The sequence below is a fragment of the Pelobates fuscus genome, chromosome 7 (genome assembly GCF_036172605.1).
Source record: "Pelobates fuscus isolate aPelFus1 chromosome 7, aPelFus1.pri, whole genome shotgun sequence".
Taxonomy (NCBI): Eukaryota; Metazoa; Chordata; class Amphibia; order Anura; family Pelobatidae; genus Pelobates; species Pelobates fuscus.
In genome coordinates this window covers 200,607,494-200,622,373 of record NC_086323.1, presented here as the reverse complement: position 1 = coordinate 200,622,373, position 14,880 = coordinate 200,607,494, and positions in this window count along the sequence as shown.

Below are 14,880 nucleotides of genomic sequence, written 5' to 3'. Positions count from 1 at the left end.
AAGCCGGGTTAACGTTAAAGCCCAGTAAGTGCCACATAGGTATGGCCGAGGTGCAGTATCTGGGCCACCGAGTAGGGTGTGGGCAGCAGGGACCCGGGCCAGCCAAAATTGAGGCCGTAGCTAAGTGGCCTACCCCAAGGACTAAGACTCAAGTGCTAGCGTTCCTAGGGACGGCCGGATATTATAGAAAATTTGTTCCCGACTACAGCACCCTGGCCAAACCCCTGACGGACCTGACCAAAAAGAACCTTCCCCGACTGGTTGTCTGGGCCCCAGAGTGTGAGCAGGCATTCCAACAACTCAAGACAGCTCTGACTAATGCTCCTGTGTTAACTGCTCCTGATCCAACTAAAAGATTTCTTGTCCACACAGACGCTTCAATGTTTGGATTGGGGCAGTGCTGAGCCAAGTGGGAGCCGATGGCGGAGAACATCCCGTAGCCTACTTAAGCCGAAAGTTGTTGCCCCGTGAAGTGAGCTACGCCGCCATTGAGAAAGAATGCCTGGCCGTGGTGTGGGCCCTTAAAAAGTTACAGCCGTATTTGTATGGACAACCTTTTTCCTTACTCACAGATCACAACCCGTTGGTGTGGCTGAACCGTGTGTCTGGGGACAATGCCAGGCTGCTGCGCTGGAGTTTGGCGCTGCAGCCCTTTGACTTCACCATCCATTACCGCCCAGGAAAGCAAAACGGTAACGCCGACGGGTTATCCAGACAGACTGAACTCGAGAAGTGATCTGTGAGTACTCCCCCGGACATCCCCAAGCCGATCCGTTGGGATCAGACTGTGTATGCCGGCTTGGTTCTGGGGGAGCATTGTGGCAAACCTAGCCACTTCTGGACTGTAGTTATTAAAGGTTATCTGTAGGCTGAATATATACTGTGTATTTTAAACTGTGTATGTACCGTATTATGGCCGTTCGCATGCTGGCAGCCGTACGCTGCCAGCATACAAATCCCTTTCGTTTGACGAAACACGGCTATTCAGGCCGTTCGCCATACGAATGCGGGCTCCCCAGGTAGACCACCCACTCACCAGTCGTGTGGCACCAATTAACCGATTGCAACAATGTTGCAATCGGTAATTAAAAGCTCTCCTAGGTGGCCGTCGTTCGGCTACCGACCATGCGGCGGTCGGCCATCTTGGATCCTTTGTCTCTGCAGCGGTGTTCGGTCCTCGAGAGCCTGGAACTGAAAACGGCTACTCAATGATCCGAACACCGCTGGACTTCCAGAGCGTTCGGGAGTTCCGCGTTCGGCACATTCTGTTCCCCATCGATGTTCGGTACTTTTAAACCGAACTCAATGTTTTAATGTATTTTGTGCGGCGTTCGGTTAGTTTAGCTGGGATCGGAGCGGTATTCTCACTAAATGTGCCCGCCGACCCCAGCTATCTACCGAACGGTCATTCGTCTAAAAGCGAGTAAAATTGTATAAAATATGGATTTCTGTATAAATTGTCGGTTTTGCTGCACGAGGGGATAATCCACTTAATCGTCCATTTTAGTGGGAGTATCCCTCTCGTGCAGCAATGCCTGTTGGGATAATTACAATGCCTGATGGGAGAAATCCCCTGTAACATCTGTAAGGAAACCCCTTTCAAGGGGAACTGCATAAATATGGAAGTCTGTGAATAAAGCAAGTTAGTTGACTCCCAAACTGTGTTTCGTCCGGTTATTGGGAGGATTGGGAATATTGCCGTGCTTTCTGCTCTGACTGTGGATTACCTGAAGATACCAACGGATATCGTGGACTAATATACTGCATTCCGTTACAATGTTCCCTACGGACACCCCGGTCAATGTCCTCCTCCAAATTAGCGAGACACACTCTTAAGGCCCTGGAGAGAGTGGTCAGAGCCACTGCCGGATGAAGGGCGGAGCCCAGGGCCAAGAAGGCTTTAATCAAATCTCCATCCATACGCTTTTCCATAGGCTCTGTAAGATATGCCATGGAGTCAATAGGAAGCGTAGTTTTCTTTGCCATATGAATCACCGCAGCGTCAATCTTAGGAACCGAATTCAACAGGCAGCAGTCCACGGCAGTGAAAGGATAAATACTCGTGAATTTATTTTTCAAGGTAGATTTCCTTTCTGGCTTATTCCATTCTTGAAGGATCATGTCCCTGATCGAGGAATGCACCGGGAAGGTAGGTCTATTAGGTGTTAGGTCTTCAAAGAACCTGTCAGCCTCTCTCACTACAGACTTTTCTTCCGTGAGACTAAGAGTGTCTCTGAGAAGGGTAATAAGCCTATCAATAGACTTCGAGTCGAGAGACCTGGAGGTATATTCAACTTCCTCCTCACCATCATCTGAGACCTCCCACACATCAGGGTCTTCTCCAGAGCTGGAAGACTGAGGTTCCACTCTGCATCTCTTACTCGGGCCACTAGACACCGTGGAAGATTTAAAGCCCGCAGCAATAGCTTGGGAAATGCAGCGTTTAAGGTAATCCTGTGGGGAACCCCCACTGGGGGCATCTGCCGCTTCCAATAAGCATTCCCTGCAAAGGTTCCTTCCATGGGGAGCAGGTGATGAACAATTAATGCATTTATTGGACTTTTCCCTTGATTTCCTTGCTGGGGAATCCAGATGCTTGCTGGGGCTGAAATAAAGCCATATATGACATATATTACAGGCTTAGTTTGGCACTCTTAACAACCCCCCATAGAAAAAATGAATGGCTCACCTATATTTTCTAGAGGGGGATCTTGCAGAGGCAGAGGGAGAATCCATACTACAAAGAAGAATCAAAGAAAATTCAACACACAATTCCCAATAAAAAAGTCAAAGGCAGACTGACAAGCAAAAAAGAGAAAAAAAAAATAGAAAAGAACTCCTACCTTATAATGACAGAAAAAACCTCCAGGCAGCCAAGAAAAACAGCAAAGGATGAACTTCAGAGAAAAACAGGACCGAGATCGCCCGAACAGCTGATGCAGCGCACAGGCAGAATGTCAGAATCCTCAAGTTTAAATAGAGCCGGGGAAACCGTCCGGTCAGCGCATGCGCAGACCACTGGAACGCACGCCATGCGTTCCAAACGCTCGCGGCCAATGCAAATTACTTCCGGGTTCACCGGATCCGGCCGCGACCACCAGCCTGTCTGCTGGAGCGCATACTGCGTTCCAGACCACAATGCCCGAACCCCCAGGAAGCCACAGGCAGTCGGGGAAGTGCCTCCACGGCCGCAGAAGGCACCATGACAATAAGAAATCCCAGGAGACCACTCAGGGAACCAGATAGCTTCAGACCATCAGCAAACACTACAGGTAGGATCACCCCACAGGAGGACTCCCTTAGTATGGATTCAAAGAACTGCCATCAAGGTATGGGGGGATTTTGGACCCCAATTATTAGGGGCAAGCTGATAACAAGGGGAATTTTTAAGGATAACCAACCCCAGAACACCTGACAATTATCCCACGCTGCAGCTCAGTACTAACACTGAACCTGACCCAGTTAGTCCCGCTCATGCAGGCTGTTTACTGGGTCCTTCAAATGAAGAGAGGCTGAACTTCACTTGGAACGAACCCACGACAAACGCAGGAAGGCGGCCATAAAATAAAATGTAAAAATTCCTGTAGAACTTGCTAAGGACAGGAAAAAAGACTGAGGTGTAAGGGGAGGAGGGACTCTTTATACCCATCAGTCTAATTAATTAATCTAATTCATTCCTGTCCTGTGACTGCTAAGGGAGGAGCTACCCATAAGTGATGCTGCCATGATTAGTCAGGAATCTGTATTTACGGAGTTCCTTTGCACGGTACTCATATTGTCCTCATATCATACGTGCATCTTAGGTGCCTGTTTCTAGGATTAGCAAGTTTTTCTTCCGGCCAATTGTGTTTCAGGTATTTCCATTTCCGTACACTCATTTTCTTACGCGCATATTCCATCATAACCAGTACATCAAGACCTCGTATTGCCTTGTACGTTTACACGTTAATTTTCAGTTAAAACACTCCCGTGGCGCTGAAGGGGGAGGAAGGGGTTAATCCCTTACCTTTTTTCCAGTGCCGGGCTCCCTCAGCGCTGGTACTCTCCTCCCTCTTCTGACGTCCCTGGCTGAATACGCATGCGCGGCAAGAGCTGCGCGCGCATTCAGCCAGTCTCATAGGAAAGCATTCTCAATGCTTTCCTATTGACGCCCGCGTCTTCTCACTGTGAAAATCACAGTGAGAAACACAGAAGCCCCTCTAGCGGCTGTCAATGAGACAGCCACTAGAGGCTGGATTAACCCTATTATAAACATAGCAGCTTCTCTGAAACTGCTATGTTTACAGCAAAAAGGGTTAAACCTAGCTGGACCTGGCACCCAGACCACTTCATTTAGCTGAAGTGGTCTGGGTGCCTATAGTGGTCCTTTAAAGGGCTTGTCTTAATCATCCTACGTTCAGGAACCTCTATACACGATTTCACTAATCTCTTGTTGCGCTATCCGTTTCCAACCTAGGCTAGCAATACCATTGACAAACTTTAGACACATAGAATTACATCACACCAAAAAAAAAAAACATTTCTTATTTTGTTCCGTCTTACTATCATACATTTTACTTATTACACGTATCCCCAATTTTCTTCCAGGTGCATATAAGAGACTCCTATCCCATGAGAGCTATTTCTTAGGCTCAGTTAAGGGTACAATATATATATATATATATATATATATATATATATACACACACACACACACACACACACACATATATACACACATACTGTGGGGATATTTATGGGATGATAATAGTAAACAGTTGAGAATTGCCCACTATTTCAATTCTCTTAGATCTTAGAGATCGTTATCATGTAAGTGAAATGTATTCCATACAAATAAAATCACAATTTGTTATAAAAATAGATATAATTTATTGTGACAAATTAAATAACAATAATATGTAACATGCGTGATAATAATCAATGAATATTTTGTATAACATAAGTATACAATACAATGGCAATACACGTTCCAATGGCTAACAGCATCAACTGTCAAGACTTACAATATTTATGAGGGTACTTCACATACAAAAAGTGAAACTTTCACACAGTGCAGCGAAAAGCCATACAACCTTGGCTAACAGTTCAACTGAGTAACCCTTTCAATGCTGGCTAGATCCTCCTAGGCATATAATATCCTATTCTCATGTAATTTTCAATTAAAATAACATTTAAACCAGCTCATTAATCATTTCCTGGAATCATCCAGTAAGAATAATCTACCAGATTCTATAAGCCGAATCTTATTTTAGAGCAAATCAATACACCTGGATAAAAACAACAGTATGCCAACACGTGATAATATCCCATTAATATATATAATTATTCTTAATTCCACCTGCAGAATGGAATGTTTATAACTATATATTCTTTAGTTAACGAAGATTTCTAAATATTGAAATCTGACCGTGATTTATCCAGTCATATATCATGCTATTAATACATTTTGATTAATTAGATAAAACCAGCATAATTACCAGTTAAAGGAACAATATAGTCACCTAAATTACATTAGCTAAATAAAGCAGTTTTAGTGTATAGATCATTCCCCTGCAATTTCACTGCTCAATTCACTTAGGAGTTAAATCACTTTGTTTCTGTTTATGCAGCCCTAGCCACACCTCCACTGGCTATGATTGACAGAGCCTGCATGAAAAAAAAACTGGTTTCACTTTCAAACAGATGTAATTTACCTTAAACAATTGTCTCTCTTTCTCTCTAAATTGAACTGTAATCACATACAGGAGGCTCTTGCAGGGTTTAGCAAGATATTAACATAGCAGGGGATAAGAAAATCTTAATTAAACAGAACTTGCAATAAAGAAAGCCTAAATAGGGCTCGCTTTACAGGAAGTGTTTATGGAAGGCTGTGCAAGTCACATGCAGGGAGGTGTGACTAGGGTTCATAAACAAAGGGATTTAACTCCTAAATGGCAGAGGATTGAGCAGTGAGGCTGCAGGGGCATGTTCAATACACCAAAACTGCTTCATTAAGCTAAAGTTGTTCAGGTGACTACAGTGTCCCTTTAAGTAGATGTTCTCATCAGATGCTCTTAGGTAGTCCCAGGAACTTGAATGGGTGTATGATTGTTTGTATGGAGGTGTGTAAGTTTTGCTTGAGTGTTAGCCCCAGAGTGAATATCTGTCATGGATCTCTCTGCATGTCCGAATCTGGAAGCCCAACCCCAACTCCTTTCAACACTTTTCAACTCTCCCCGACTTCGACTACTACTCTCTTCCCTTTGTCCTAACTTTTAAAGGGCCAGACTATCTGTACGTCATTAGGTGATAAGGCCAATAGGAAACTGAAGGTGTGGTAAACCTGCAAATTGCAATTTAGGTATTTGGTCCGTAGAGGGCAGTCTCGCCTCACTAAACCTTCCTATCCAGGAAAGAGTTAACTTCTCCTGATGACGATTTTGACTTCATTTGGCTTATCTATAGGACTACCATAACTTAAATTTACTTGTCAGTTCAAAGCGTTTTCCTCAGTCTTGGTGTCTACACTTTGATCGTGAATTTTAAAATTGATGTGTCTAAACTCAATTTCACCTTTACTTTACAATGGGACCTTGTAAAATTTAGAAAGTAAATTAATTACTTAATCTTCTCTGTCACGAATGTCTGAGTTTGGAATTATTTCTATTCCATTAACATTTAGGCAGAGCATTCCATCCCCCTGCCTCATTGTATCACTTGGCTTGTTTATATAATGCATTCCTTAGCTCAGGCTAATGGTTAGTTACAGAAAGGATAGAAATTTTGTGTCTTTGTTAGCCTGAAGATAGAAAAATGGAGTCTGCTCTGTTCTGAGTGGCAATATACACTTTTAATTTCTATCATAGCACAAAATGTCTGCCGATATAAATATCCTGACAATACACATATATACATATACATACAGGTCCATAAATATTGGGACAGCGACACAATTATAATCTTTTTGGCTCTATACACCACCACAATGGATTTGAAATGAAATGAACAAGATGTGCTTTAACTGGAGACTTTCAGCTTTAATTTGAGGGTATTTACATCCAAATCAGGTGAATGGTGTAGGAATTACAACAGTTTGTATATGTGCCTCCCACTTTTCAAGGGACCAAAAGTAATGGGACAATTGGCTGCTCAGCTGTTCCATGGCCAGGTGTGTGTTATTCCCTCATTATCCCATTTACAAGGAGCAGATAAAAGGTCCAGAGTTCATTTCAAGTGTGCTATTTGCATTTGGAATCTGTTGCTGTCAACTCTCAATATGAGATCCAAAGAGCTGTCACTATCAGTAAAGCAAGCCATCATTAGGCTGAAAAACCAAAACAAACTCATCAGAGAGATAGCAAAAACATTAGGTGTGGCCAAATCAACTGTTTGGAACATCCTTAAAAAGAAAGAACGCACCAGTGAGCTCAGCAACACCAAAAGACCCGGAAGACCACGGAAAACAACTGTGGTGGATGACCAAAGAAAACAACCTTCACAACAGTTGGCCAGATCAAGAACACTCTCCAGGAGGTAGGTGTATGTGTGTCAAAGTCAACAATCAAGAGAAGACTTCACCAGAGTGAATACAGAGGGTTCACCACAAGATGTAAACCATTGATGAGCCTCAAAAACAGGAAGGCCAGATTAGAGTTTGACAAATAACATCTAAAAAAGCCTTCACAGTTCTGGAACAACATCCTATGGACAGATCAGACCAAGATCAACTTGTACCAGAGTGATGGGAAGAGAAGAGTACGGAGAAGGAAAGGAACTGCTCATGATCCAAAGCATACCACCCCATCAGTGAAGCATGGTGGTGGTAGTGTCAAGGAGTGGGCATGTATGGCTGCCAATGGAACTGGTTCTCTTGTATTTATTGATGATGGGACTGCTGACAAAAGGAGCAGGATGAATTCTGAAGTGTTTTGGGCAATATTATCTGCTCATATTCAGCCAAATATGCTTCAGAACTCATTGGACGGCGCTTCACCTTGCAGATGGACAATGACCCGAAGTATACTGCAAAAGCAACCAAAGAGTTTTTTAAGGGAAAGAAGTGGAATGTTATGCAATGGCCAAGTCAATCACCTGACCTGAATCCGATTGAGCATGCATTTCACTTGATGAAGACAAAACTGAAGGAAAAATGCCCCAAGAACAAGCAGGAACTGAAGACAGTTGCAGTAGAGGCCTGGCAGAGCATCACCAGGGATGAAACCCAGCGTCTGGTGATGTCTATGCGTACCAGACTTCAGGCTGTAATTGACTGCAAAGGATTTGCAACCAAGTATTAAAAAGTGAAAGTTTGATATATGACTGTTAATCTGTACTTTTGGTCCCATAAAAAGTGGGAGGCACTAAACAGGCCAAAGCCATGAAACTGGACGGCATGTTCCGCCTCCCCAGGCCAGCAGGGGCCCCACAGGACATGACACCTGACCTCATCCTCCGATTCCAATCCCTGCAGGACAGGGCCTCACTATTGGCGGCTATCCGGAGGAAGACTCCGATAACGTTTGAAGGAGCGACGCTGCTGGTCTTTCCGGATCTTACAAGACACACACTGAGCTGGCGACGGTCCCTGAGACCCCTCTTGCAAGTCCTTCAGAACCGGGACATCCAATACAGGTGGGGCCAACCATGCACCATCCAGCTCACCTTTAAAGGTGCAACACACAGAGCGGGAACGTATCGGGAGTTGGAGGACCTCATGAAAGCCCAGGGTATTATGCCGACGGCTGCGAATGGGGAGCCTAGCCTGGCTAGCCTGGACCCGGCAAGAATTTGTGAGTTTGTTCCCAGGACCGCACAAGCCACCCTGCCTGACAGAGCTGAGACCTGAAAACGGGGTCAGCGGCCAAGAAGAGCTCCAGATATCCGTATACAGCCACGGACTGTTTACTAAAGAGAACTTTAGTTTCCACCTCTTTCTTTCCTCACAATTCTGTGATGTTTAATGTATATATTCCCACTACCCCAAGACCTCTTAGTCTAAAGGGTCGCCCAAACAAGGATGCAATTACGCACTGCCCACATATAGCCCACACAATATAGGAACACTACCTTGGCTGACTCGCCACCCTGATTCCCATCAGGACAGAACCCATCACCCGCCCCCCCACACACACACACACATCTGCGACCACACCACGCAACTTTCTTGCCCTCCACACAGGGCATATTCATGCAATAAGGGCCGTACACCACCCAGCTACATCTCAGCTTGACCGCAGTAACCTGGCCCTTCAACGGGTAGCATACTGCCCAGACAGGGAGAAGGCTCACCGTCACCCTGCCATACTGCAACAGCCTACCGTGGAAACGCGAAACCACAAATAAGGCTACAACAGCCTAGTGATCTTATTACAACCAGCTGAATTGGCTTAACCAAATTGTAATGTCACCTCACCGCCCTGCCAACAGGCTACCAATTGAAGTGAGTGCCACTTCCCACTCCTTAGTCTTCCAGAACAGCCCCCATTACATAATTGTCATACCCGCCCGCTTGGCGGCGTTGGTGCCACTAAATGTTTGACAACTATCCACGCTCCGCTTCACTCTTATGTGATTCAAGCCTGGCTCAGCAGGCACAGTTTAGACTTAATTCATATTTGTATTCTTACATAGAGCATTTGTTCAAGATGTCGATGGTTTACTATGTTTTATAAAAAAAAAAAAGTGCAGTATTATAACACTAATGCTAACTAATCTATATAAAAAATTGTGCAGAATACTCCACATGCCAACCAACTGTTAATTGTCTGTATATATGCTGGTCAAAGCTGTTGGGGCATGACGAGCCCACTTGTTATATCTTCATGCACGCTAAAAATAAAGAATTTAAAAAAAAAAAAAAGTGGGAGGCACATATACAAACTGTTGTAATTCCTACACCGTTCACCATGTAAATACCCCCAAATTAAAGCTGAAATAAATAAATACCCTCAGTTAAAGCACATCTTGTTCATTTCATTTCAAACCCATTGTGTTGGTGTTTAGAGCCAAAAAGATTAGAATTGTGTTGATGTCCCAATATTTATGAACCAGTCCCGCCGGAAACCGGAACATGAAATTCAAGTTCCACTACCGCGGTGCGCCCTGTGCTGCCGGCCAACGCTGCAAGACAGGTAAGTAAAGCTTCATATTCGCTCCATAAGGCGGCCAGGGGTGCGGAGTGTCAGGGTACCTGAAGTCTCTACCTCTGAGAGAGGTAGAGACTTAGACCGTTATCCGTCCAGACGAGCCGTTTCCTCCGTTCCTCGCGGTCCATCCAGCCACTTAAACGTCGGCCGCGAGGGATCTACTTCCTTTTGTAACGTGACGCTCGGTAGTCGACGTCATGACGCCAAACCGGAACGACCTGTCACTCAATTGTCTGGAAACTAATCAGGACTCGTCGGAGGCGTGTCTACTCTCAGAGCCAGGGTATTTAACAGTACTTCTCTCTATTGCTCATTGCCCTGTCGTGGTTCTAGCCTGCCTAGTCACACAGTGCTCTTGTATCTCAGTTATCCCTTTGGTTCCGACCCGGCTTGTTTGTATTACTCCGCTTATCTCTGTTACCCTTGACCCGGCTTGTTCCTCGCTTACCTGTCTTCTCGTTCCCTCGACCTCGGCTTGTCTCTGACCATTCTCTACTATCTCCGTACGTTAGTCCGGCCATTCTAAGGTCCGGTATACGTACCTTTCTACTGTTTGTATCTTGCGTGTTGGATCCCTGTCCCGATCCTGACATTACGACAGGGCCAATGGATCCTGCAAGTACTAACAGTCAGCTTGGTCCCTCCGATCCTAGGTTCGAAGCCATGGAACACAGAATGGATCAGATGGCCCTAGCACTACAGGCGTTATTATCTCGTGCTAATAACCCACCAGAGGAGACGCGTACTACTTCTATTTCCCCTGTGAGCTCAGGCCTAGAGGTAGCCACTGTAGGTGCCTCTTCCCGTATTACACCACCAGTACGTTATGGTGGCTCACCTGAGAAGTGTCGTGGTTTTCTAAACCAGATCAGTATCCACTTTGAATTACAACCTCGCTCCTATCCTACAGATAGGGCGAAGGTTGGATTTATTATCACCTTACTCATTGAGAAAGCTCTGAGATGGGCCAATCCATTATGGGAGAATGATAATCCATTAGTATATAATTATAATGCCACTACCTCACTGTGTCCTGAACCTATGCAGATAGGCAATACTCGCCTCTCAGAAGAAGAGAGACAGTACAGGAGAAGGGAGGGATTGTGTATGTATTGTGGAACCAGAGGTCACTTACGCCTGAATTGTCCTAACCGCTCGGGAAACGCTTGCACCTAAGTTTCTCTAGAGGACAGGCCTTGGGTGTTTCTATTTTGTCCTCTACTCATAATTATAAAGATCACAGGCTTCTGCTACCAGTTTCTTTAACTTGGGAGAGGGGAGTACTAAAGACCATGGCTTTGATAGATTCCGGAGCTGCTGAGAATTTTATCGATCAAGCCTTTGCTACTAAACACACTATCCCATCCCAGTTAAGGGATACACCCTTGGCCGTTGAGGCCATAGATGGTAGACCTTTACTTGAACCTGTTATCTTTCGTGAGACCATTCCCGTTAACTTAACTGTTGGTATCTTACACGAGGAGAACTTATCGCTTATGCTTATTTCACCCCCTTCTGTTCCCATAGTCCTGGGGTACCCATGGTTAAAAAGACATAACCCTATTATTGATTGGGAGTTAGGGGAGATACTCTCATGGGGCCAGGGTTGCCAGGAGAATTGTTTACGGAAGGTTTCCCCATTGGGTGTAATTAACACACCAGGTAGTTCTACCCAGTCTACAGAAATACAGATACCGCCTCTGTACCTGGACTTAAAAGCAGTATTCGACAAAAAGAATGCTGATACTCTACCTCCACACAGGACCTTTGATTGTAAAATTAATCTACTACCTGGTACCATGCCTCCGAGGGGTAATGTATATCCTCTATCCACTAAGGAGAATTCAGTTCTAGAGGAGTATATTCGGGAGAATCTAGACAAAGGATTCATTAGGAGATCTTCTTCTCCTGCCGGGGCTGGTTTTTTTTTTTGTTAAAAAGAAGGATGGTTCGCTAAGACCTTGCATTGATTACCGAGGCCTGAATAAAATAACCATCAGAAATGCCTATCCGATTCCCTTGATTACCGAGCTGTTTGATCGTCTAAAGGGCTCTAAAATTTTCACCAAGTTGGATCTCAGAGGGGCATATAACTTGGTGAGAATCCAGCAAGGACACAAGTGGATGACAGCGTTCAATACCCGTTATGGGCATTATGAATACACGGTCATGCCTTTTGGTCTTTGTAACGCACCGGCAGTATTTCAGGATTTGATTAATGAAGTTCTTAGGGAGTTTCAACATGATTGTGTTATTGTATACCTGGATGACATACTGATACACTCTAGAGAGATTGAGACCCACCACAGACAGGTCAGAAAGGTATTACACAAACTCCTGCAACATGGCTTATACTGTAAATTGGAGAAATGTAGTTTTGACCAGTCTCAGATAGACTTTCTTGGTTACGTGATCTCTGGGGAAGGCTTTAAGATGGATCCTGACAAACTCCAGTCTATTTTAGATTGGCCTTTGCCTAAGGGACTCAAGGCTATTCAGAGGTTTATTGGTTTCTCCAATTATTATAGGCGCTTCATTAAGGGATACTCTTCTATTATTGCACCTATTACCAATATGACCAGACAGGGGGCTGACACTAAGACTTGGTCTAATGAAGCTCTCGTTGCTTTCAAGACTCTCAAGGATCTTTTTGCTTCTGCTCCAATTTTAGTCCATCCTAATACGACTCTGTCGTTCCTACTTGAGGTCGATGCCGCTGAGACAGGCGTAGGGGCTGTTCTGTCGCAAAGGCTAGGGGTGGATAAACCACTACACCTTTGTGGTTTTTTTTCCAAGAAACTATCTGGTCCTGAAAGTAGATATGACATTGGTGACAGGGAACTGTTAGCGGTCATTATGGCTTTGAAGGAGTGGAGATATGACATTGGTGACAGGGAACTGTTAGCGGTCATTATGGCTTTGAAGGAGTGGAGACATTTATTGGAGGGGACCTTACATCCTGTTACTATTTTAACGGATCACAAGAACTTGTCCTATATTGGGGAGGCCAAGCGACTGTCCGCCAGACAAGCTCGTTGGTCCTTATTCCTGACCCACTTCAATTATGTGCTTACTTATAGACCTGGTTCTAAGAACTCTAAAGCCGATGCTCTGTCTCGCCAATATGAACCTTCTACTATATCTGAACCGGTTCTTTCCTCTATAGTTCCGAAATGCAATATTATCGCTAACACGAATCTCAAGATTCACTCTCCGTTACTTGTCGAGATCATAAAGCTACAGCATCTAGCCCCTAAACCAGTGATGGCGAACCTATGGCACGCGTGCCACAGGTGGCACGCCGGGCCCTCTCTGTGGGCACGCGGCCATAGCTTTGCCATCACTGCAGAGTAGGCACCTGCCTGCCCAAAACGGCAGGCGCCTACTCTGCTTCCGTGTCGGCAGGACCGGAAGCAGGGGGGAGGGATCGAGGAAGCAGCTCTCCCGTCCTCCCGCGAGCTGTGTGGAGCGTTGCCGCGCGTTACCATGGCAACGCTTCACACAGCATCGCGCGGGAGGACAGGAGAGCTGCAGGACCTGTCCTCCTGTCCTGCATACAACCACCGGACCACCAGGGATGGCTGTGTCCCCCCCTCCCCTTCACCAAAGGTAACAAGAAGGGAAGGGGGGGAATACTGATTTAATAACCTACCCCCCTTACCCCCCGCACCCCTACTCCCAGCACCCCTACTCCCCCTACTCCCAGCACCCCTACTCCCCCTACTCCCAGCACCCCTACTCCCCCTACTCCCAGCACCCCTACTCCTTCTACTCCCACTACCCCCAGCACCCCTACTCCCCCTACTCCCAGCACCCCTACTCCCAGCACCCCTACTCCCACTACCCCCAGCACCCCTACTCCTTCTACTACCCCTACTCCCAGCACCCCTACTCCCCCTACCCCCAGCACCCCTACTCCCACTACCCACAGCACCCCTACACCCAGGACACCTACCCCCCCTTACCCACAGCACCCCTACCCCCAGCACCCTTAGCCCCTGCACCCCTACCCCCCTTACCCACAGCACCCCTACCCCCGCACCCCTACCCCCACTACCCCCAGCACCCCTACTCCCCCTACCCCCAGCACCCCTACTCCCCCTACCTCCAGCACCCCTACTCCCACTACCCACAGCACCCCTACCCCCAGCACCCCTACCCCCAGCACCCTTAGCCCCTGCACCCCTACCCCCCTTACCCACAGCACCCCTACCCCCCGCACCCCTACCCCCACTACCCCCAGCACCCCTACTCCCCCTACCCCCAGAACCCCTACTCCCACTACCCCCAGCACCCCTACCCCCACTACCCCCAGCACCCCTATCCCCAGCACCCCTACTCCCAGCACCCCTACTCCCAGCACCCCTACCCCAGCACCCCTACTCCCACTACTCCCAGCACCCCTACTCCCAGCACCCCTACTCCCCCACTCCCACTATCCCCAGCACCCCTACCCCCGCACCCACAGCACCCCTACCCCCTTACCCCCAGCACCCCCACTCCCACTACCCACAGCACCCCTACCCCCAGCACCCCTACCCCCGCACCCACAGCACCCCTATCCCCCTACACACACCACCCCTACCCCCCTACACACAGGACCCCTACCCACAGCAGCCCTGCACACAGCACCCCTACCCCCAGCACCCCTACCCCCAGCACCCCTACCCCCGCACCCACAGCACCCCTATCCCCCCTACACACAGGACCCCTACGCACAGCAGCCCTGCACACAGCACCCCTACCCTCCCCCACA